This window comes from Lytechinus pictus, unplaced genomic scaffold, assembly GCF_037042905.1.
Source record: "Lytechinus pictus isolate F3 Inbred unplaced genomic scaffold, Lp3.0 scaffold_19, whole genome shotgun sequence".
NCBI lineage: Eukaryota > Metazoa > Echinodermata > Echinoidea > Temnopleuroida > Toxopneustidae > Lytechinus > Lytechinus pictus.
Window position 1 is genome coordinate 9,386,336 of NW_026974140.1, and position 12,812 is coordinate 9,399,147.

Genomic DNA, 12,812 nt, shown 5'->3' on the forward strand with positions numbered 1-12,812 from the left:
TGATAACATAAAAATACATTTTATTTGTTCGTAGTTGTAAATTGAGATTGTTACGATATTAAACAAATAATTGCAACAAATAAAAATAATTTAACTGAATTATTTTTTTCTTTTTTTATTTACACATTACACTCATAGCACAGAAAAAAAACCCATAAGAAATTATCTTAAATATCTTGAGGAGTCAGTTCTGATTAATCCAAAAATATATAAACCTGTATTAATCCGAATTGACTGGCAAGGGGTTGAAGCTAAAGTCCACAATGCTGGCGATGATGAAATGGATATTGAAATGCGATGAAATATTGAGTCACTGTAATGAGTTAAAATGTACGTGAAGACGAAGTTGATGATGATAAGCAGTCGATTTCAGCAATCCATGGGTTAAAAATGTTCTCTAGAACAGGTTGATGATCTTGATGAGCACTGAGAATTCCTCTTTCAAAATAACTACAAACAGTTTATTGATGGTGTGCAGATAATTTCACAGAATAATGTTTTATTCAACATAGAGGTGAACTATGCACTGGCATAAAGACTGCCTTGAAACTCTGAGGTTCTGATCTGATCGAAGAAACTGCCAGCTTTTATATATAAATTTGCACTATACTGGAAGCTTCGAGTATTGTCTTTAAAGGTCAACTCCACTCCATAAACATGTTGATTTGAGTAAATAGAGAAAAATCAAACTATCATAACACTGAAAATTTCATCAAAATCCGATGTAAAATAAGAAAGTTATGACATTTTTAAGTTCCACTTATTTTTCACAAAACAGTGATATGCACAACTCGGTTGCATGCAAATGAGACAGTCGATGATGTCCCTCACTCACTATTTATTTTGTTTCTTATTGTTTGAATTATACAATATTTCATTTTCCAGATTCTACAATAAGGACCAACTTGACTGAGCCATATAGTATTAAACAATATTAATTCCACGTGTTCAGGGCAGAATAAATCATTGTTTCACTTGACAATGAGGAGAAAATTAGAATATTTCATATTTCACATAATAAAATACAAAAGAAATAGTGAGTGGATGACGTCATCAGTCTCCTCATTTGCATCCCGACCAGGATGTGCATATCACTGTTTTGTGAAATTAAGTGAAACTTTGAAATATCATAACTTGCTTATTCTACATCCGATTTTGATGAAATTTTCAGTGTTATGTTTGTTTGATTTTTCTCTTTTCATTCAAATCAACTTTTTGTTGGGGTGGACTTGTCCTTTAAAAAAGATCATTCTGCTTATTTCTAGAGCATTCCAATTCTACATGTTCTAGGAGACTCTTGAATGACCCCAGTGAATTAGCTAATCCTATTGCCCTTTTTCCCTGCCATCAGTCCCTATTGTCTGCCAAGATCACTATTAATATTACCAATTGACTTCACCACCCAAAATATATTTTCATCATTACATAGGTGATGTTTTATGACGAGGACTTATCAGAACTGTATTCGCCTCCCCGCTTCTGCCCTAGTTTTATCAAACCTCCTTTCTGCGTTTTTCTTTAGGGATGGGGAAGGTCATTAATATGTAAATATTTCAACTTTCTTACGCACAACTTGAATAGTTATTATTTTGAAATAATTAGGAATTCCTAGTATACAAGAGCGCAGTTAATTCGTAAATAAAACACAGAAACCATTAAATTAAGACCATGCATTTCCCGGTCTTTTCCTCTTGTAAAACAAACCGAGAAATCTAATAATGATTTTTCTCAAACGTGACGCAAGACAGTCTATTACTAGGCCAAGAGGAAATCTCTGATTTAATTACACTCATCGGGATACCTCCGTCTCTATAATGATTTGTTCGAGAAACGGTCATCCATCAAGTGGACTTTAATATTGAGGAACCAATTAATTCGACGTTTAGTTTTTTTTTTCTTGACTACACTGACGGTATGCGCATAACAGTTATTGATATGTAAACTGTGGGTATAATTGTTGGAATTCTTTTGAGAGAGGCACACTGATGAGGACTACAAAATCATGTACAGTTATGAAGAGCATTCTCCCTTCCGAACCCTAGACTTCAAGATTAGGACACGCGGCTTTACCACTGGGCTATCGCTTCACCAACAACCCCCTAAAAAATTACAGATTCAACAATCACGGACGACCACTCAGCTTTTTATTCTATATGAGGTAGGCCTACAGTTTTTAGGGTTTGTACTTGATATAAATAAATTATGTTGATTAAGTGACATGATACACCTTTCATATAGTTTGTGGAAATAGAAATAAACTTGAAATGCTAATGATCTGCACGATTGCTAGTATGATTAGGATTACATTATCTTGTTTCATTCATTAATTATTCATTGAATCATTCTTAGCAGCATGCATTTTACGATGTTTTACTGCACGACATGCAATAATCAAACAAGAAAACATGCATTCGCCGAGTCAGACATGTCGTTATTGATTGCAACAATCGGATTCTAGCGTTAATGAGCACAATATAAACATGGCTCCGATTTTCTTTTTTCGCGGAGGGTCAATGCCTTCATAATATACATTTTGACATGGTTATAGGCAAGTTAAATGTCATAGGAAAACCTGAAATATTGAAACAGCACAAAATTTGGATTATATCGCTGTTTCTGCCGAATGTACATTATTGTTTACCTAATTTGACAGATTTAGATTAGATTTAGATTTATTTATTTCCGTTCAAAAAATGATATAATCGAAGGAACAGTGTAAATATATGTTCAAAATGATGCATACAGTTCAATGACATTTCATAACAAATATTGAAGAAAATTAACTGAAATTAACTTGCCAAGAAAAGCAGAGCTTCTAAAAAAGGCAAGTCCCTAAACTTAGTTCTAATACTAATTAACTTAACCTATATACAAGAGACAGACGGGAAACGAACTTAAAATACGTAATCTACAAAATCCCAAAATAGAGCAAATGAGCGACAAAAAAAAATGGAAAGTGATTTAGATAATAATGATACAATTTAAGTAGAAATTATAAGAGTGGAAAAGGGAGGCAATGAAAGAGGGAGGGAGAAAAGGGTGGTGCAAATAAAACTGAAAATGAAAAGAGGAACATGGCAGGTACACAGGTCATTAGGTACTGTAGTGACATTATTCAGAATATATAATAATAAGAATAAATAAGAATATACAAGTTTATAGAGTGTTAAAGATAAGATTTAAATACTTTTAGTTACATTTATATGTTAGCTTGACTTGTTGGTGTGGAGTATTGACAAATTAGCATCTTTTTAAGTTTGCGCTTGAAAATATTAGTGCTTGGTGATTCTTTAAAGTCATTGGGCAGTGAATTCCAATACACTGGTCCAAAAAGACGAAGAGTTTCTTGCTAAGGGACATCTGTGTGTGATCTGAAATGAGTTTGAAAAATTATTGTAAGGGCCTTCTTCTGCAACAACAGTATCCTTTGTAATTGTGTTTGGATTGAACAACCCACAGCTTACACGAAATGTTATACATGGAATGAATGGAACACTTTTGCTTACAAATGATTTCGAGGAAAAAAAAGATAAACCTGTTTTGCTAATGGCCATTATATGACCGTTCTTCTCTCTGTCTAAAATCATCGCCTTTGAAATAATACTAATAATAATGATAATAATGATAACAATAACCAGTGGCGGATGGGGTGGGGGCGCACATCCGGCCCCCCTTTGAGTGTCATAGTCAATATTTCAATGTAAATATGTTGTTCATACACAAGTGTGCCCCTCCTTTTGAGAGTCACAGGAAATCTTTTTAATGGGAATATGTCTTTATACACAAGTGAGGAATGAGCACATTTTTTTTTTTTTTTGGGGGGGGGGCTTGTCGCATCTTACACGGGACAAAATGACCTTCATTTTTTAGTTAAAGCCTTTTTTTTTGGGGGGGGGGGAGAGGGAGGGGGGAAGGGCTTGTCAATTTTTCCTAGGAAAAATGTGTCCCCCCCGTCTTTTTGAAAATCCTTGATCCACCCCTAATAATAACTTAATCTTATTTGACGTTTTTCATGACATTTGTATCAGAATGCTTTACAATGTACATAATCTTAAATTTTCAATTTTTTTTTCATTAGCAACTTTGAAGATATAAACAATAACATGCGAATAATTAATGACAGATTCCTTAGCGAATTGATAAATAGAGCATATTTGTCCAAACCTGAACGATAATTTGGATTAAAAACAACTGGATTATTCATTAATATTTGACTTTGTTTCAAAGTGTTTATATTATTTTTTTAATTTTTCTTCTAATGAAACTCATAATTAGAGAAATCGGCCCTACATCAATCAATCTCATCAAAAAATCATATTTTTTGTTCCAATGTTTTTAGTGAATACCATGACTTATTATTCAGGAGTTTTGAAAATGAAACAATATTTTTTTCCTGCAAAGACGCTTTTTCAAGAGCAGGTGCGCCACCTACAGCTCCACAATATGTATAGCGTGAGAATGAAAGGTAAAATATCTGTCTTCAGCTGGCTACTTCGTATGTCAACTAATGTACCGTGGCGTACTGATCGTATCGCTATCTACCTTCCGTCACTCACTCGCTAACCACGTGACAAAATGCGGCCAATCAGAGCGCGTAAGGGAGGAAAGCATTGGAGACTGCGTTGGCGCGCGAGTATGAGTGGTGGATGCGGGCTCATTCTCCTCGCGTCCGGAATCGTGCTGGTAAATTCCTGCCCCATTTCTTTAACATCGTACTTGTACAAGACTAGAATAGAACGATGAAGGCAAACGCAAAGAAAAAAAGAAATGAAAATGGACTTATTAACTAAATACTTAACACGCAGAGCTGCAAACTGACTTCTTCATACCAACCTTAAATGAGGTCGCGCATCCTGATCTTCACTTTTATATTTTGTGATTTTTTGCCATAAAATCTCGATCAGCAGGATCCGCTCTCGGATACCAGCGGAGAAGGCTGAAAAGAGAGACCCTCGCTTGGAATATATTATCGGATTTCTCCACCAATATCTTCTGCTTCTTCTTTCGTCCGTAAATTGATATTCAGGAAGGCTGTCTGCGATTTAGAATTCAGGCCACAGCCCGGAGACATGTAGGTATTAACCGTTAAGTCCAGCCCCCAGTAAATCTCTATCTGTCCTTTTTTTGTTGCTCCGGCACTGAATGGCTAAGTAGCTACTCCTCGATATACGGTACCAGCTAGAGGACCTGCACAACCCAGATCCATTTTCCATTAAGCAACCGCATCTTTGCTACACTCAGGCGAAGTCATCAGCACCACCGCATATTGGATTCTGCTTTAGTCCAACCATTCCGGCCCAATATCTTTCCTCGATTCGCTCGCTCCGATGCCAGACTCGCGGGCGAAAATCGATCTTTCTCCCTCTTTTTTCCCCTGGCGAATACATGATTGAATCCATAAGTTCAAATAGAGGAGTGGTAACCGAAATTGAAAACAATACGCAAGAAGGACCAAGAAAGTACATTTGTTTTCAGGACGGCTAACTAAGAGTGGATTTTGACCTGTCTGTACAATCATGAAGTGATTATATATGTATGAGCCATTATGGATAGAGAAAGTCACAAGGTTTGGCTTTGAAGTTGATGTGTGGCCATCAAAAGGATTCGAGTCAGGAATAACATTCAAATTCCACTAACGGAGTAGCAGCTTTCTTTAGACATTGAAGTCTCCAATTTGGAATTCTTTGATCCTCACTCCCGTCTCAATATCGTAAAAAAGGTATTATCATGATTATCACCTTTTCTCAAAGTAAAATATCTTAAAATACATGCGCTCTATTTTTCTTTTGTTGATGTAGATGCAAGATATAAACATGCATTTTTAGAAAAGAAACGTATATGTTTACATTTCGGATCTCTTCTAGTTGCAGATAATAGAAATACTTGGTCGAGTTTATTTGCATCAGTTTTGTAGTCTAAAGAAATCTGTCAAACATTGTATACATGAATATTGGCTGTCGCGTTCATTGTCAAATTAGCGTGACTTGTGAGCGCTGGTATTAATAGCAAAGTTTGACAAGTAATTTATCAGCGAGTCAGCAACCCATAGCTTCCGCGACGTCAGTTTTCTCACAGTCACATCTTTTGATGTGACGTATTGCGATTCAGGAATCAATATACAAAACCCATTTCAGAACTCATCATTAACGTGGACGACTCCATGACTCCATTGGAAAGTATCATAGCCAATCGTACCTTATTTATGTGTGTAGTGGCAGATTCATGATCCATGTACCATGGCAGCTAACATTGTAAGTATTCGATCATTAATTTCTCAAAAAAACCCGAACAACTGGATTTTGCTTCCCTTCGAAAGGTCGTTGGCAACGCGTTGACCTTTTTTTTACGAGATGGTTTATAGAGATATCATGGATTATTTCGTAGGCCTATATTATGTTTCGGTAGGAAATTCGACCTAGCTTCGAGGTTCTTTGCAGTTTTCTATGGTTTAAGGGGGGGGGGGGGGCAGAGAAGTGCTCCCGGAAACAATCTTTGCACCTCGGAGCCCGAGTTATCGAGTTATCAAACTCGGTATTGATTTCATAATTTAATTTCCTCCCTAGGAAGGTGGGGTTGAAAGCGATCGGCATTGTCACTTCGGCTCTCTTTTCTCTTTGAACGGCAGTCTTCTTTTCATGAACCTCGACTCGCACTTCGTGGTCGGCTGAAAACGATCTCCCGCTTGTCTTAGTTTTCAGTCTCGAGACGGTCATATGACCTGGTAAGAGTGTCCACTACACGCCCTTTCTTGAAGTCACGTACTAAATGAACCTGCTACTTTCTGTAATGGCGTAGATGCATCTGCTCAAAAGCACGATAAAATCCTGATCAATTAATGTCAGGAGCAGCTGATGTAGAAAGATTGATACAGCTATCATAGCTATAGTCAGGTGCTTTATCTTAGAGAGTATATCTTAAGGGGCCAGTCCTGTGTCGTTTATCCATCAAAAACATTTATAAGAATCAATCGAGCGGTCATAGATTTGATGAATCAAACGCAGTCTACTTTATTTCGAACACGATGCGTGGCACTTTTCATTGAAAAAACTATAACAAATCAAAATTGAATACCCTCCTACAAAATCAAAATGAAAAACAACAACAACTTTGATGATCTTTGTAGGTTTGCATGGTGGAGTTTATAACGTGGAGAAGGTTTACGGTTCACCATGTGTAATATGAAGAAGGGAAGGAAATACAGGCACTCCTGAAGACGGACAGTCAACCTGCCCAAAACTTCGAGTAACCTCTCTTCACTTCATCCTGCTACTACTCAAACCAAGCCATATTCAGCTCATCTCATCTGGTTTACAGTCTTTTTCAGGACTTCACTCACTTTCAAGAAAAGAAAACTTCTAATTTCCTCTTTTCATTCTTTCTCGCCTTTCCATTTCATTTTTTTCTGCCTGTTTTTCCTTCCCTTCTTCATATTACACGGTGAACCGTAAACCTTCTCCACGTTAACAACAACTTTGTAACATTTGTCACCAAAACCTGTCCGCAAAAGAGCGACACATTTATGTGATTTGATTTTGTTTTTAGTAAAAACTATTGTTAATGCATAAGTCACTCATGTATAGGCCTACCGATAAAATGGAAAGTGGTTAGACACAGTTTCATTGCACTTTTCTCGTTTTAATGCATACGTATGCGTCAATGCGGTAACAATTATGAGTTGCACTGATGATATTTAAGATCTCCACATACCGATTAAAAAGGAAAGGGAAATACAGACTATTCATTTTTAAGCGATTTCATTTTTGACCGCGGAGCGAAAGCTGAGACATTTAACATGTACACTGGTAAAACCACGCCAGTGTATGATTACAGGCCATATTATCATGATTATAGCATGGCGTAGTCACGGAGGGAATACCTTCAATTGGACTCATGGAAAATTTGAAAAAATGGAAGAAAAGACGTTTTTCTAAAGATGACGTAGATAGGGGAGAGGACTTAGCAGTCTTTATGATGAAAAGACGAGTTTTTCCCCATATGTATTGAATATGTATTGAAGTTGGCATTAAAAGCAAATGCTGTCAACGCAAGAGTTTGACATGAGGAGCATTTAATCCCACTTTAGTGGATACTTTGAAACATTTTAAGTCTCTAAAGCGTTTCAAATTTCTTCTGATGACACATTGAAAGTGGTTTATTGACATTACAATATCTTGGGAACATCGTCTGCTCTGCATGCTTTGATGGTTTTAAATCCATATCACTTTTGAGTGCTTCTGATATTTTTGCAGAACAGTATTTCAAGGAAAGATAAACGGTATCTTCCAACTTTAATATAAATTATGGACAAATCGGGGGATTAGTTGAATTCATGTTGTCGGGAGCTTTATGCCATATGTTTCTTTATATAATGTGAATGTCAAATGCATACAAATGACGAAATACCTTGAAGCAAATTTGGTGCTCTCGCTCGTCGACTGAAAATGGGAATTTAGAATCAGAATCATATTGCCAGCGGATATTCAAAGAAGCGCATTTGTCACTGAAGATATGCAAAGCTACATTTTAGGACTCAGGTGGTAGCCCCTTTTAGAAAGATTTTCAAACAAAAACTCAAATTTAGGCCATCTCACGAGCCATTTCGTACTCTGGTCACGTTGGATGTTATGGATCAGATTTCTTTGCCGAATAATAATCAAATCAAACAGTATGAAAGAAAACATTGCGCGTTTTCTTAGAAGTTGACTCGTTGTTCCTTTGAAGATGGTATACATTCGGTAGGGTATAAAGTACAATTTCATTCTGTAAAATGTTTATAATAAATCGCACTTTTATTCTGTGGACCACAGAAAATGAAAAGTAGAGAGGTACGATGTTATATTTTGCAACATCAATAATGCAATGAAGAACCAACTTTCATAATGTTTATTTTGTGTGGGGCGTCGTGGTCTAGTGGTCATGACTCTCGTCTTTCAATCTGAGGGACGTGGGTTCGATTCCCAGCCATGATGTGTTTTCCTTCAGCAATAAATTTACGCACATTGTGCTGCACTCAACCCAGGTGAGGTGAATGGGTACCCGGCAGGAAGAAATTCCTCGAATGCCTGTAAGTAGGCAGCACGGCTATAGCCGGGGTAACAATAATAACAGTAACATTATTGTAATGCGCAGTTGAGTGTATACATATAGAAATTACGCAGTATGAATGTACAATTATTATTATTATATACATTTGACAGCAAAGTTATTGTCGATTGCATGTCTGTGAGTCTAGGTAATAGATTATGCAATATTTATTGCAGTCATTCATCATTCATCGATTCAAAGTCAAATCGGGTTGAAGTAGGCCTATTTGCACCTATAATGTTCGTTGTGTGTTTTAGGGAAACAATTGTGATTTAATTATTGGTAGTTTAGCTTTGGCTTATTATAAAATATTTATCCTTGGCCGTGGCAGTATTCGAGGCGAATTGCCCTATTTAATCCGATCCCTAACCAAGCCCATTCCACCCCAAAATGTATACCTCAGCAACTGCTCCATGGATTATCATCCCTCATAAAATTATGATGTTTCATGTCTAGCCTTGGCAGTGTCCCCATCCAGCTCATCCGATCATCTATTATAAACCCACCTCTAATGCGGGATATTAAACGAGTTCATTTTTCATCACTTTTCATCGCGCCATTAAATATTTAAAGCCGACTCCAAATCCGTAGAGGAATTTCTACTCGGTGGTGTGCAGAGAAACCTTTATGCCATCATACAGGCTCTAGAATGATACCACCTCGACCACAAACCACTCAAAGCACTCTTGATAATAGCATATCTGGGATATAATATCCATATTCTTCCAAAAAATGCATCCCAGTATATGATTATCTGCAGAGTAAAAACAGTATATGAGTATCCATACATTGAAATAAATAGTATCATTTTTTTCAGGGCGTTTTGTCATAACGAAATGGGATAGATTAGAAAGAAAACTTTATTAACCTTTTATATATTAATTTATGTGTGGGCGGGGTTGATGTTTAATATTCCGTTATGATCTATCAGGGGCGCCTTGATTTCGCCATTTAACTACTGCAGTTTCATGCGTTCCATATTTTCATGAAAATGTTTTGAATGAAAAAAAGGGTATGTGGGTTAAACAGCATCTGTTTTTTATACTATACAAATCGAATATTACTTAATAGTGATTGCTTCTTGTTTTGCTACAACTACTGCTTTCATAACTATTACTTTTTTCTTCTTCTTCTTCTTCTTCTTCTTCTTCTTCTTCTCCTTCTTCTACTTCTTCTTCTACTTCTAGTACTTCCACTACTACTACTACTACTACTACTACTACTACTACTACTACTACTACTACTTATACTACTACTACTACTACTACTACTACTACTACTTCTACTACTACTACTACTACTTCTACTACTACTACTACTACTACTACTATTTCTACTACTACTTCTACTACTACTACTACTACTACTACTACTACTACTACTACTACTACTACTACTGTACTACTACTACTACAATTATTCATAATACTGCTGTTGCTACTTGAGCGGTCACTGTTATTACTGTTGATGATAGTGATGAAGGCGATGATAATTACAATGACGATAGGCATAATGCTTTAACGTTAAACAAGATTCACTTCACCATCTCACCCTTTGTTCCCCTTCGTCCTCTCTTTGTCTCTTCCTCATGGAAGGTTGTTTGTCTCGCGCCTCACAAACAGCATTCAATCAAGTTTACATGGAAACCAACGTTTCTTTCTGACTCATGTTCACCCAATTTCGACTTCTCACTCATCGTCCGGATCGAATTCCTCCCAAATACTCCACGAATAACGTGTAGCCATTCCTTGGGGTTGGCTGCTATGGTAGGGGAGTTATGTTGACATTGATTAAGGGAAGTGTATTGAAAGTGACAAGGATGGATGGCCCGGTCTGAATAGTGATGTTCTACTACTCTGTGTATACGGTTACCAACAGTAAAGCATTTTATAACCTGCTATGAAAGAAATCACATGCCCCTTTTCTCGTATTGTTCTAAATATCACAAGGGTACTAGCGTTACTGTATATCCAAAAGTACACTATTGTGGCTATGATGAAAATAGAAATACCTGAAGATAACTCAAAACTGTTACTTATCCAGTAAATTTGTTTTTTTGCTATATACCAGTTGCTTTATTTCAGAACTAGAATGTCCGGTCAAGACGGCATTATTATGAAATTTATGTTTCATAAATTCTTAGAATGTAATGTCAGACAATATCATTGCAATGCACAAAACCTTCATGAATATTTGCAGTACTAGATGCGCGTATGTACATGTAGAAAATAAAACCCAAAGGAAAAGATGGTATTTCGTCTGCATATGTATTGTGTCCGGACTCCGGACGCCCATCCTACTTTCTTATACGGCGCGGTTTGATCTCTTCCTTTATGAAACTGCGCAACATCTTGATCACACGATCATTAATAACCACCGTATTTTGCTCTCTGGTATTAAGCCATGATATCAGGCGATTGCCTCTTTCCATTACACCTCTCTTCAGCATATAAAAACATGCCAGGAGTAGGTGACATCCAGTCCTCCAGGCCATGGAAGGTCGTACAGAAATTCCGTTCTCACAAAGTCCGCATTCTGCTCAGGGCTATGTACATGTAGCCCCTCGAACGAGGCGCTCATTCTCCGTTTCATTCCTCTTCTGATCATATTCCCCGTCCCAAAACTAATTTCAATTTCCGAGTGGGTATATATTGCCTCCACACGAGAACGGTGGTGAGGTGTGTCCTTTGATCGCGTATCGCGGTCGTCTCTGAACTGCGACTTCTGTCTGACTCTGGTTCCGATGTCTCAACCTTATCTCCCAACGTATCACCCTTTCCACTTACAAGCATCTCCAGACAATGATCTTCACTTCTATTTCTTAACCATTTTTCTATCTTTTCTTTCTCCCAAACGTATCATCCTTCTCCTCACTTCTTTTCAGACAGCGATCTTCACTTTTTAAACCCCTTTGGCCCGCATTCTGAACTCAGGTTCAAATTAAACCCTGGTTTTATGTTGTGGTTTAACTATGGAGGGCCAATTGGGGCACATACCTAACACTACAAATCCACTTTTTATATGACATTCAAATTGTTCATAATTGTCTGAAAATGATAACTGAAGTATTTTACTTCATTATGAAAGCAAAAGGAAACAAAGTAGTAAACATAAGAAATATACACATATCTATATATTTTTATTTTTGGCTCCCCATATTTTCAGCACAGAGTTAGACCGTCTAAACCTGAATTCAGAATACTGGTCATAATCTTTCTTTTCTTTCCTCCATGGTATGATCCTAACATACATCTCCAGACCACAATATTCACTTGTCTCTTCCTTATTATTTCACTCCCGTCTCTTTTTCCTGACGTATCATCGTTTCCACTTACATGTACATCTCGATGATGCTCTTCACTTCTTTTTCGTGCCGTTTCTCCCTTTTTTCTATCTTCCAAGTATCATCCTTTCCACTTATATACATACATTACCAGACAGTACTGTGATCTTCACTTCTTTTCTTTACTTTTTTTTCTTTCTCTTCCTTTCTCTCAACGTATCATCATCCTTTCCACTTTACATGACTTACATATGTCTGTAGTCGATGTTCTCCACTCCATTCTCTTGCCTTTTTCTTCTAATTCAGTTATGAATGTTCTCACTGGGTGACATCTTACTCCTCTGTCTGGCTGGTACGGAAATGGTCATTGAGGACCAGACTGTAGTAATGTCTCAAAAACTTCAGTTACAGCCATATACCTCCTTATTCATAACAATCTGTTTAC